The 12,343-nt window shown below is 36.6% G+C and overlaps 1 protein-coding gene across 8 annotated transcripts in view; it reads left to right on the forward strand.

The window, feature by feature from the left end:
* Positions 1–12,343, forward strand: part of NME7 (NME/NM23 family member 7) — a 262,510-nt gene that overhangs the window by 159,054 nt on the left and 91,113 nt on the right. Inside the window, exon 11 of one of the 8 annotated variants that reach the window (XR_004817627.2) lies at positions 2,233–2,347. The exons of the other annotated variants lie outside the window; for them this stretch is intronic. The gene's annotated coding sequence lies outside the window, so the exon portion shown is untranslated. The remainder of the gene's footprint in view (positions 1–2,232; positions 2,348–12,343) is intronic. 8 annotated transcript variants of the gene reach the window in all.

Below are 12,343 nucleotides of genomic sequence, written 5' to 3' on the forward strand. Positions count from 1 at the left end.
TTTTTTTTTTACTTGCCTAACCTTGAGAAGCCTTGAGGCAGGCTGCTCTGGCATTGGGTATAATAGAAATTCAAACAAAGCCAAAATTAAAAAATTAAAAAATTAAAATTAATTTAATTAATTTAATTAAAATTAATTTAATTAAAATTAAAAATTAAAAATAATTTAAAATTTTAAAAACTGCCAATGCTAGTATTTCTCTTTAGGTAGGAAATGGGTTGTATGGTTTTCCATTGAGGTAAATAGGTGAGTTTACAGGGGAATAAGTTGGACTATGATAAGAAACTAAAGGTGTAACTAAACCACGAGAGACTCTTAACTCTGCGAAATGAACAAGGGGTAGTGGAAAGGGAGGCGGGTGGGAGGATGGGGTGACTGGTGATGGGCACTGAGGAGGGCACTTAGACGGGATGAGCACTGGGTGCCATACTATATGTTGGCAAATCGAACTCCAAGAAAAAAAATATATATATGCTTAGCAATTTGAGAGTAGGAAGTAATATGAAGAGAGAGAGCTCAAGCCATCAGCAGAGGCTGGAATTGGGTAGAGACCAACTCTAGAGACTGGGTAGGTGAAGGGATTTTTAGAATAGAATTTCTAAAATTTAAGTCTAGGGTGCCTGGGTACCTCGGTAGGTTCAGCATTTGCCTTGGGCTCAGGTCATGATCTCAGGGTCCTGGGATCTAGCTTGGCCTTGGACTCCCTGCTCAGTGGCTTCTCCCTCTCCCTCTGCCCTTCCCTCCCTTCACTGCCTCCTCTCCCTCCTCCCCCCCACACAGCTTGTGCTCTCTCAATTTCAAATAAATAAAATCTTTTAAAAAATAAAAATAAAATTTAAATCTAGGGTATTTGTGTTTCTGGGGTATAAGTCATCCTACTCTTAAAGCTTTGGTAAAATCAAATATGTCTTAAAGTTTTCTGGGAGTGGTGGTGTGGGTAGAAAAGAAAAGCCTAAACCTGTAGCACATTGACCCTGCAGTGCCTGGAGGCAGTGGGCAGGGCTGCTGGGCAGGTGAGAGGTGATCTTTGAAGCACCACTAACAGCAAGATGTCACACCAGGGAATTTATTCAAGTGCACACAGCAGTCTTTTGTTCTTAAATACATCAAAGATGAGAAGGCCCTCTGGTAAATGTACTTTACTTTCTTTGACTTCTCTTCTTATGATGTATTACTTTGCATCCCACTGTTGTGCTAAGTTCCAAAATGTTGGGAAGGAGATGGAAGAGAGGGGAATAGAATACATGGAACAGGCCTTACAGTTTGGATGACTTTAGGCAAACAGTCAGAAATATAATACATTATGCTTATAATTTAAAATTTTCAAATAAAATATTCTAGTAGCCACATTAAAATAACTAAAGAGAAAAGAGTTACAGTAATTTTAACTATATATTTTATTTAATCCAGGATATCCAAAATATTATAAAGATATAATTAATATAAAAGCTACTAATGGGAGATCTTATATTCTTGTTCATTTTTACTAAGTTTTTGAAATCTGGCATTCATTTTACACTTAGAGCACTTCTGAATTCGAATTAGCCACTATCAGATAGGCTAGTGGCTACCATATTAGATAATGCAGCCCTCCCATTTCAGTAGATGTTGCTTAGAAATATAGAGCCTTCTTCCATAATCTAGCTGAGATTATTGGAGTGCTGCACTGGAGTATGTGCTCAAAAAATAAAATATTCATATTGCTTAGTTTTAATTCCTTTGTGCAAGGTAATTTAGAGAGAATTAGCCAGTTTGGGGTAGATGTCAGATCCTTTGGTCAGAAAACAATCAATGTATCTTCCCAGAGTCCCACTGAAACATTCATTGAGGGGTAGGCATGGGTCAGATTAGAAAAGGCCTTATAAATTATATTAAAGAGGTGGGATTTAATTCTAAAGGCGGTGGGGATGAAGAGTAGTCAGTGAGTTTTAAGTGGGACAATTATGTGATTACATTTGCATTGTTAAAAAAATTAATATTATGATAGTGTGGATGACCCATTGTAGGGCAGCTTGATGAGAAGCAAAGAGAAGGTCCTATAAAAATGTAGATAAGCAGTGATGAAGGACTAAATTAAGATAGAGACAGGATTAAGTAGAGAAGAGAGGACCAGTTAAAAGACTTTAAGGAGGGCATAGAAACCAACCATTGGTGATCAACTGAGTGTGGTATAAGAAGTATCAAAGATTCAAAGATGACTTTTAGCCTTTTTTTTTTTTTTCTTGGTCTTAGGCAACTTGGATAATAGGAAGTAAATGCCATTAATTGAACTAGAGAGTACAGAAGAAACCAATTTGAGAGGAAAATGTTGAATTTCATTTTGGGACAATATTGACTTTGGAATGGAGTGAGTAGTCTTTAAAAAGTATCCAATTTAGCAGATTTAGAAGCTCTGATGAAAATGATAAGAGTTATTTCAGTGTAATGGTAAGGACAGAAGCCAGGCTGTAAGTGTGTTAAGGAATGAATAAAAGATTTTGTTAAGCTTGGTATATTCATTTCATTCATGTAACAAATCGTGGTTGTTTTTAAAATGCACTGGAATGTACATTGCAAATACACTCATGAATAATTCAGTGTCTGCTCTCAAGCAGTTTTCTGTGGGAGGTGGGGGAAGTAACAAATAAACCAGACAGTTAGAAAGTGTGATGGACTAAGATAGTCACCGTAAGCATGGTGAGAGCATGCAGAAGTGCTCTTGACTCCCAAGGGGTTAAGACTATTTCAGTGAGCTTATGTTGAAAGGGCAGAAAGAGTGATGAAGTGGTAGATGTAAGATTGAGTCATTGTAACATGGTTTCCTTCTGTTAAAAGATTATTTGGAGTCCATTTTATATCAGGTGGAATATATGGGGAAAACTTTTCCCTTCTCTAGCTGAGTCAAAAGACTGAATGAGGGAAAATAATTTCAACCACATGTTTGTAGTGCCATTAGGCTTCTTGCTTGCAAGTTGCGATTCTTCAAAGACCACCAAGGGGGTCACAGTAGACAAAGGGCAGTAGCCCAGGGAGAGACCTCCTCTTAATCCTGAAGAAGGTTGTCTTGGAATTGGGCTGGGAGTGCCATTTCTGTCTGTAGGGGGGTTGCCCAGTACAATAGCCACATGTGGCTAGTTAAATTTAAATTCATTACAATTAAATAAAACTAAAACTTGAATTTCTTAGTCCCACTAATTTCTTAGTCCCACTACCACATTCCAAGTACCCAGTTACCACATGTGGATAAAGGCTGCCATATTGGATAGCATAGACTACAGAACATTTCTATCTTCACGGGAAGTTCCATTAGACAGCTTGCATTGTTCCTGGTCTAGACGACTTGCATTGTTCTTCCAAGTCTAAGGAATTTTTAAAACTCAAGGCATTTATGCTGTTTACCTCATTTATCTTTTTAGCCCTCTACAATTTTATGCTAGATTGTATAGTTTTATAAATTATATAATTATTTTTAGCCAGTTAATTATGTATTGTTTTCACCTTAGTTTGGCCTGCTATTTTTATTATTTTATAATTTAACTTTTATATTTAAAGCTTTTAACCCCTTTTCTCGTTATTTTTTTAAAATACCGTTTTCCTTTCCATCTCCTATAATTGACCCTTGAAGTTCTCATAAGTTGCTTTTGATCTTCCATTTCCTTCTTTGCTGACTCACCAAAGTAAATGAAAAGACTCACAGAATAAAATTCCTTCTTAGGAATAGGAATATTATATGTGCTAGCAGGCTTCCTCAGATATTACAAGTAGTTTTTCCTCATACCATATATCAGTCAAGTCCTTTTGTAAGAAGATTGAAATTGGTCAGTTTTACTATATTTAAAATCTTTATATGAGCAAGCTATTTAAACAGATGTAACATTTGAAAGGAGATGGGTGGTGATCCATAATATCCAATATTTCTTAAGCATTCATATTTTCCAAGCACTGCACTTTAATGTCATTTGACCTTCCCAACAGTCTCATGAGATTTCCATGGTTTATTCCAAATTACAGATGAGGAACCTGGGGTCCTCATAAGGTGATGTCACACAGTTAAGTAACATTTAAATTCTAATTCCAAAGCCTATGATATTGGATAAGGAGGTTAAATTTAAATTCATTACAATTAAATAAAACTAAAATATGAATTTCTTAGTCCCACTACCACATTCCAAGTACCCAGTAACCACTTGTGGATAAAGGGAAGGACACACAAATGTATCTCTGATTGTGATGCCAAGAAACTATAGTGTTGAATCTTGTCATATGTTTTCATGAACATAGTTTATTAGAGGATCCATGGCCAGGTTTTAGAAATTTCTGTAAATCAATTTGGCCTGTCTGTCAATTAATCCTGATGGTATCAAATCACAATGGATTTTGAGTTTTCATTATTTTGTTATTTTATACTGATTTTTAAACAAAATTATTATCTGTGGCAAATGGCTGGCTGGCTCTTCTGTGATATGATCGACATGATGTGAGAGAAGTTTCTAGGCCAACCATGTGACCCTTGAATCAGGAGGCTCCTGCCCTAAGGCCTATACACGGGCTGTCCTTTCGATGTAGAATGCTCTTCCTCCAGGGAGCCACATAGCTAACTCTCTCACCTTCCTTAAGTCTTTGTTCAGTTGTAACCTCATCAGTGAAATTTACCTGGTCATCCTACTTGAAACTACAACATGACTCCACCTCTTAATTTACTAACTTCCCATTCCACTTCCAGGAATTGATTTGTGAGGTTATTATTAATAGGGGCAATAAGCACTAATATTTTTTATCTGGATATCTCAGGGTACTGGTCAATATCATTATTTCTTCAGGCTAATTACTTCGCCTATCTTTAGAACAAACTTCTTTCTTCCCTGATGTGCTCCTGTTTTCCAAAGCTCAAAATAAGGTCCTAAGAATAAAATGCATCATGTCTTTATTTCTTCTAGTTTTACATGAATCCTATCACTTTTTCTGTACAGAAGAAAATAAATAACACTGCTGTATGTTGACATGGTCCTGGGGAAAGTTACAAAGACTTTTTACTTGCTTTTCAAATAAAACAATCCTAAGAAACAAGCCATATCTAATACCTAGTGTTTTCTTTCCTAGTCAAAGGATCTTTGATGCCCTTAAGATAATTTAACTTGGACCTATTATCATTTTTGAAATGGCAAAAAAAAAAAAATCAAATAAAAGCTTGGGGATTTTCCAGGGAATAAAAGGACCTGTTAGGGAACCTAGAGGAATCACCACAGGTTCTGCAGCCATGTTTTCAACCCAGTCTGCCCTCTTGTTTACCAGGCTCAGAGAACACCATAGAAAAGGAGCTTCTCTCATCTTTTTAAAAGGACTAATGATGGGGAACAGTGTCGCAATTTTTTTCTAGGGCATCTGCCCAATTTAATTCTATTCTCACATATAAACTCCCTCTTTAGACCATTTGCTTTCAGCATATCCTTCTGAGTTTCATCTTGAAGAATACTTTCTTCACCATGCTTGGTTTGTCTCACAGCTTTTAAAACCCAATGAGGACTAAGGTTCTCTTATCTTGTAATTCACTTTTGAAATTCTCAGTAGATAAGTAGAACTGCTTGTACAGATCATCAAGAGATATTCTTGTGCATACCAGAAAGTAGCTTACTGCTATGAATGCCTGAGCACTCATACCATCAATCAGTATGTGTTACAAAGGGAATGAATGTGTAGCACTGGGTAATCTGGAGAAGCTGTTAACTTGGGACTAGTTAACAGAACTTCCTGTATATGTATATATATTCTTTCAAAAAGATTTAGCCACCTTTATAAGACAACTCTTTTAGTAAACAACTGAAATAATTTTCAACCAGACCTCTCTCTGACCATCAAGCAGCTAAAAAGCAGGGACGTTTCTTCAGTATCATTCTTGTCCTTCATTTATTTAACATATGACATATTTAAAGATGAGCTGGTTATAATTTCTTACTTGAAGAAGAGAAAAAAAGAGCAAAATGAAAAAAGCAATGGGGAACAATTTACAGAAAAGTGCTTATTTCACGTAACATGCTTAGCCTTATTGATCAAGGAAATACATAGCAAAGCTAATCATATAATTCTGTTAAGAGACTGAGATTGGCAAAACTTTGAAAGATAGGTGAAATTCAGTGTTGGCAATCATTTGGTGGAAAAGGCACTCCAGGTTATAGTACTATGGGTTCTGTGTGTGTGTGTGTGTGTGTGTGTGTGTGTGTGATGGTGGTGGTGGTGGTGGAGTTGTAGTTGTTGACATAGCTACACACACACATGCACACATCTTTGAGTCTCATGGAGAATATAGAAAAGTCTTCTTTGTGAATAAAACTTCCAGAAATTAATCACGGTATAGATTTAGGGTATACTAGAAAATAAATTACACTCTAAGAGATTTTTGCCATTTTACCTCCATTTTTATTGGATTCAGATTTACTTTCTTTCATTTAACTAAAATTCTTGAATACACCATGGGTATTAGCAGTGAGATGATAGATATTAGCTTGGTCCACATGAAATTGATAGTCTAAATGAGGAGTATGGTCATTAAGCAAACAATTCTATGAATATATATTACAACTACGTTTAGTGCCATAACAGAGTGTGATCTTTGAGCAAGATCTGGTAACGGGTGATGTTAGCCCATCTAAAGTGGAGGATTCCTGAAAGACTCTCATTTATTCTAAAATCTGGAGTATAGGGCAGCCCAGGTGGCTCAGTGGTTTAATGCTGCCTTCAGCCCAAGGTGTGATCCTGATGTCCCAGGATCAAGTCCCACGCCAGGCTCCCTGCATGGAGCCTGCTTCTCCCTCTGCCTTTGTCTCTGCCCAGCCCCCTCTCTGTCTCTAATAAATAAATAAATAAAATCTTTAAAAAAATCTGGGGTATAGAGAACAGCCTGTGTGAAGGCCCTAAATCTGGGGAAAACTAGCATATTCTAGAATGCAGAGAAGTCCAGTTCGGCTCTATCTTAATTGCAAAGAGGAGGGTAGCCTACAAGGTGACTGAAGAGATAGTTAAGGCCAGATTATGAAGGCCACGTTAACTAGTTTGTGTTCATTCAAGAAGTGGGAAATTCTACAGAAAAATTTAAATGTGGGATTGATGTGATTGCATTTGTATTTTAAAAGATCACTGTGACTACTATTTGGAAAGTTGGTTGGAACAGAATAAAGAAATTCTGACTAGAGATGATAAGACCCTGGGTTTATTTTTTTATATTATTTATTTATTTATTCATGAGACTCAGAGAGAGAGAGAGAGGCAGAGACACAGGCAGAGGGAGAAACAGGCTCCATGCAGGGAGCCTGACGTGGGACTTGATCCCGGGTCTCCAGGTTCAGGCTCTGGGCTGAAGGCGGCGCTAAACCACTGAGCCACTGGGCTGCCCGAGACCCTGGGTTTATAACCATTATTGAGGGAGACAGGGGAAGGGTTTGAAATATATTTTGGAAGGAGAGCTTGCAGAACTTGGTGATTCGAATGTAAGCGTAGGCAGGTAACTATGGATAAACAAATTTGTGATAGAAAGGACTGTCATATTTTGGAAGAGACCCAGAAACCGTGATCAAAACACCAAAGTCTGTTTAACTGTATTCACTATTTAAATGTTCTTCCTGAGGTATAGGTATAAATTTTAGGTACATATAAACAGGTTTTATTCTCAAAAGTAGGAGACAAGAATAGAAGAAAAAAGCATTCAGTCTTGAACTTAACTATGTTACTGAGTTACCTAAAGTTTTTAGTAAATGTAGAACCCTTTGGACTTTGATGGAAGAGTTTTTGAGTGTATCTGCTTTGGGTGGAATTAGTTGATTAGTATCTAAAAACAGATGGACAATGGAAACACATTCTTGAAAACCTTAGAGAGTTGAAATCCAACTAATAGTATTTTTTTTCCTAAACCTGTGACTTTACAGATATATTTTTACTGTTTTATTATCTCCTATGAATGCGATCCAAGCTATTGAAGGTTTACATTTGGAAGCTGAGATTGTTCCCAGTTTTGAACTTTCGCTTTCCTATTAATTACTGTAATTCACTGCTAGCAGTTGTGCCACTTATTGAGATGTCACGTTTAATCTTGCACAGAATGCAAATGAAATTCTGATTGAATCATTAATGACCTAGTCTCTCCAGTTCCAAAGCTACAGAAATGATTTGACTAGAAATGTGCCTTTCTTTTCTTCAGTGAGATTTTGCTATTACTTTAGTTTTAATATAGCTATGTAGGTAGATTTCTGAAAAGTTTGCTGATAACCATTTTTTCCTTTGTTATCCTTTCCCGTTGTTAACCTCACTTCATCAGGTTTCTGAAGGTTCCTTACACGTTGCAGAAGTGATAGACACAGTAAACTTGGCTCAAAAGCATTTCTTTTCATTCATGATCTATTCATTCATTCAACCAGTCAACCCACCAATCATCAGACAATCAACCAAACATTTGCAGACCTTCTAGGTACCTGGTATCCTTAGACATTGGCAATTAAAAGACAAACAACACATTTTCCCTGATCCAGAGGAACTTATGTCCCTGTGCAAGGAAATCACTTTATAATCAACAGTTGCAGGGACGCCTGGGTGGCTCAGTGGTTGAGCGTATGCCTTTGGCCCAGGGCATGATTCGGGGATCTGGGATCGAGTCCCACATTGGGCTCCTTGCAAGGAGCCTGCTTCCCCCTCTGCCTGTGTCTCTGTCTCTCTCTCTCTCTCTGTGTCTCTCATGAGTAAATAAATAAAAAATCTAATCAACAATTGCAATGAAGTCTCACTATTATTGTGACATATATCTGTATCAAATGGAAGAAAAGTCTATGGCCAAATAAGATTGGGAAATACTAGGTTAAATGAAGTTTACTAAATTTCTCCACTGCAGGACTCTAGAACATTTCAAGTGCTAACATGCATTGTGAATCTCCAAAGAGACCATCTAGTATCAAGTATTTTCTAACTTTGTTGCCAAAAGTTTGAGATGACAGTCAGGATAAGAAGAATTCCAAACCATAATTCTTGCTCAGCTGCCTGCCGGGACCATGAAGAGAACTTTGAAACTAGCTTTTACTTTTTTAGGGAAGAGAGAAAGATAAACAGGGCTACATAAATCTGAATTTCAAAATTTATCTTCTTTATTTCTAGTCATTTCAGCACTCCCACTGCTGACATGGATCTTTGTGCTGATTTTGAGGCTTCTGTACTTGGTGCTTTTGAATTTCTCATCAGTGTTGGAAAGTAACCATTTGTCCTGTAACTGAAACTTATTCATCCTGATATTCTAATACTCATAAATAATTGCATTTTTAGACTTGTTTTCTAATTAGAGTGCAAAGGATGATCTGCCTTTAAAGGAATTGGGAAAAATAGTTTTTGTTTTTCTTTGCTGTTTTCTCTTTCCCTTTCTGGTTATTTTGCTGTAGTCCCAATATTTTATTTTTGCTCTTATTTCCCTTGCCTCAGGAGACATATCTAGAAAAATGCTGCTATGGCCATTGTCAGAGAAATTACTGCCTATGCACTCTCTTCAAGGATTTTTACAGTTTCAGGTCTCACATGTAGGTCTTTAATCCATTTTGAGTTTATTTTTGTGTATGGTGAAAGAAAGTGGTCCAATTTCATTGTCCAATTTTCACAACACCATTTGTTGAAGAGACTATCTTTTTCCCATTGTATATTCATTCCTCCTTTGTCAAAAATTAACTGGCCATATAATTGTGGATTTATTTCTGGGTTTTCTATTCTGTTCTATTGATGCCAGTACCATACTGTTTTAATTACTGCTACTTCGTAATATAAATTGAAATCTGGACTTGTGATACCTCTAGTTTTGTTTTTCTTTTTCAAGATTGGTTTGGCTATGGGAGGTCTTCTCTAGTTCCATACAAATTTTAGTATTGTTTGTTCTAGTTATGTGTAATATACTGTTGATATTTTGATAGGAATTGCATTAAATATATGGATTGCTTTGGTTATTATAGACATTTTAACAATATTTGTTCTTCCAACCCAGGAGCTGGAATGTCTTTCCATTTCTTTGTGTTGTCCTGAATTTCTTTCATCCATGTTTTATACTTTACAGAATATAAGTCTTTCACCTTTTTGGTTAAGTTTATTGCTATGTATGTTATTGGTTTTGGTGCAAGTATAAATGGGATTGTTTTATTCTTAAAAAAAAAGATTTTATTTATTAAAAGAGTGTGCACACAAGTGGGGGAGGGGCAGAGGGAGAAGAGAGAATCTCAAGCTGACTCTGCACTGAGTACAGAACCTGACATGGGCTCTATCTCACAAACCTGATATCTTGACCAGGGCTGAAATCAAGAGTCAGATGCTTAACAGACTGGGTGCACCAGGTGCCCCAGGATTGTCTTCTTAATTTCACTTTCTGCTGCTTTATTATTAGTGCACAGGAATGCAACAGATTTCTACACATTGATTTTGTATCCTGTGAATTTACTGAATTTATTCATCAGTTCTAGTAATTGTTCAGTGGGGTCTTTCAGGTTTTCTATATGTAGTATCACGTCATCCACAAATAGAGTTTTACTTCTTCCTTACCACTTTGGATGTTTGGATGCCTTTTACTTGTTTTTGTTGCCTAATTACTGAGGCTAGGACTTTCGGTACTATGTTGAATAAAAGTGGTGAGACAAGTGTGGACATCCTTGTCTTGTTCCTAACCTTAGAGAAAAGGCTCTGTTTTACATCATTGAATGTGATGAGTTTTTCATAAATGGCCGTTATTATGTTGAGATATGTTTCTAGACCTACTTTGCAGAGGGTTTTTATCATGAATGAATGGTGTACTTTGTCAATTGCTTTTTCTGCATCTATTGGAATGATCATATGGTTTTTATCCTTTGTCTTATGTTGATTGATTTGCAAATATTGAACCACTCTGGCATCCTGGGAATAAATTCCACTTGATCATGGTGTATGATTTTTTAAGTATATTGTTAGATTTGGTTTGCTAATATTTTTTAAAAGATTTTATTTATTTATTCATGAGAGACACAGAGAGAGAGAGAGAGGCAGAGACACAGGCAGAGGGAGAAGCAGACTCCCTGCCAGGAGCCTGATGTAGGACTCGATCCCGGATCCTTGGATCATGCCCTGAGCCGAAGGCAGATGCTCAACCGCTGAGCCACCCAGGCATCCCAGATTTGGTAATATTTTGTTGAGGATTTTTGCATCTATATTCATGAGAGATATTGGCCTGTACTTTTTCTTTGGGGGGGGGGGATGTCTTTATCTGATTTTGGTATCAGGGTGATACTGGTTTCATAGAATAAACTTGGAAGTTTTCCTTCCTAATCAATTTTTTGGAATAGTTTGAGAAGAATAGGTATTAATTCTTCTTTAAATGTTTGGTAGAATTCGCCTGTGAAGCCATCCGGTCCTGAGCTTTTGTTTTGGGGGAGTTGTTTTTGATTTTGCTTTTTTTTTTTTTTTTTCTCTGATTCAATTTCATTGCTGGTAATTGGTCTGTTCAAATGATCTATTTCTACCTGCTTTAGTTTTGGTGGGGAATTTATCCATTTCTTTAAGTTGTCCAATTTGTTGACAGGTAGCTTTTTATAGCAATCCTTTGTATTTCTGTGGTGTTGGTTGTTATTTCTCCTCTTTCATTAGTAATCTTGTTTATTTTGTTCTCTCTCTCTTTGAGGAGTCTAGCCTAGAAGTTTATCGATTTTGTTGATCTTTTCAAAGAACCAGCTCCTGTTTTCATTGATCTGTTCTATTGTTTGTTTTAGTTTCTATATAATTTATTTCTGCTCTAATCTTTATTATTTCCTTCCTTCTGCAGGTTTGGGGGTTTAGTTCTTCTTTTTCTATCTCCTTTGGGTGTAAGTTTAGAGTGCTTATTTGAGATTTTTCTTACTTCTTGAGATAGGCCTGTACTGCTATCAACTTCCCGTTTAGAACCACTTTTGCTGCATCCCAAGGATTTTGGACCATTGTTGTTTTCATTTGCATTTGTTTCCGTATAATTTTAAATTTCTATTTTGATTTCCTCCCCAGTCTTTGGTTAGTGGCATGTTATTTAACTTCCATGTATTTGTGCTCTTTCCAGATTTTTTCTTGTGGTTGATTTTTAGTTTCATAGTGTTGTGGTCAGAAAACATGCATGATATTGACTTTGATTTTTCTGGATTTGTTGAGACTTGTTTTGTGGCCTACTATGTGATCCATTCTAGAGAATATTCCTGTGCACTTGGAAAGAATGTGTATTCTACTGTTTTAGGTGGGACTGTCCTAAATATGTCTGTGAAGTCTACCCGGTCCAGTGTGTCATTCAAAGCCATTGTTTCCGTGTTGATCTTCTGTTTGGAGGATCTATCCATTGATGTAATTGGGGTGTTAAATTCTCTAT

This window comes from Canis lupus, chromosome 7 (genome assembly GCF_003254725.2).
Source record: "Canis lupus dingo isolate Sandy chromosome 7, ASM325472v2, whole genome shotgun sequence".
Lineage (NCBI taxonomy): Eukaryota > Metazoa > Chordata > Mammalia > Carnivora > Canidae > Canis > Canis lupus.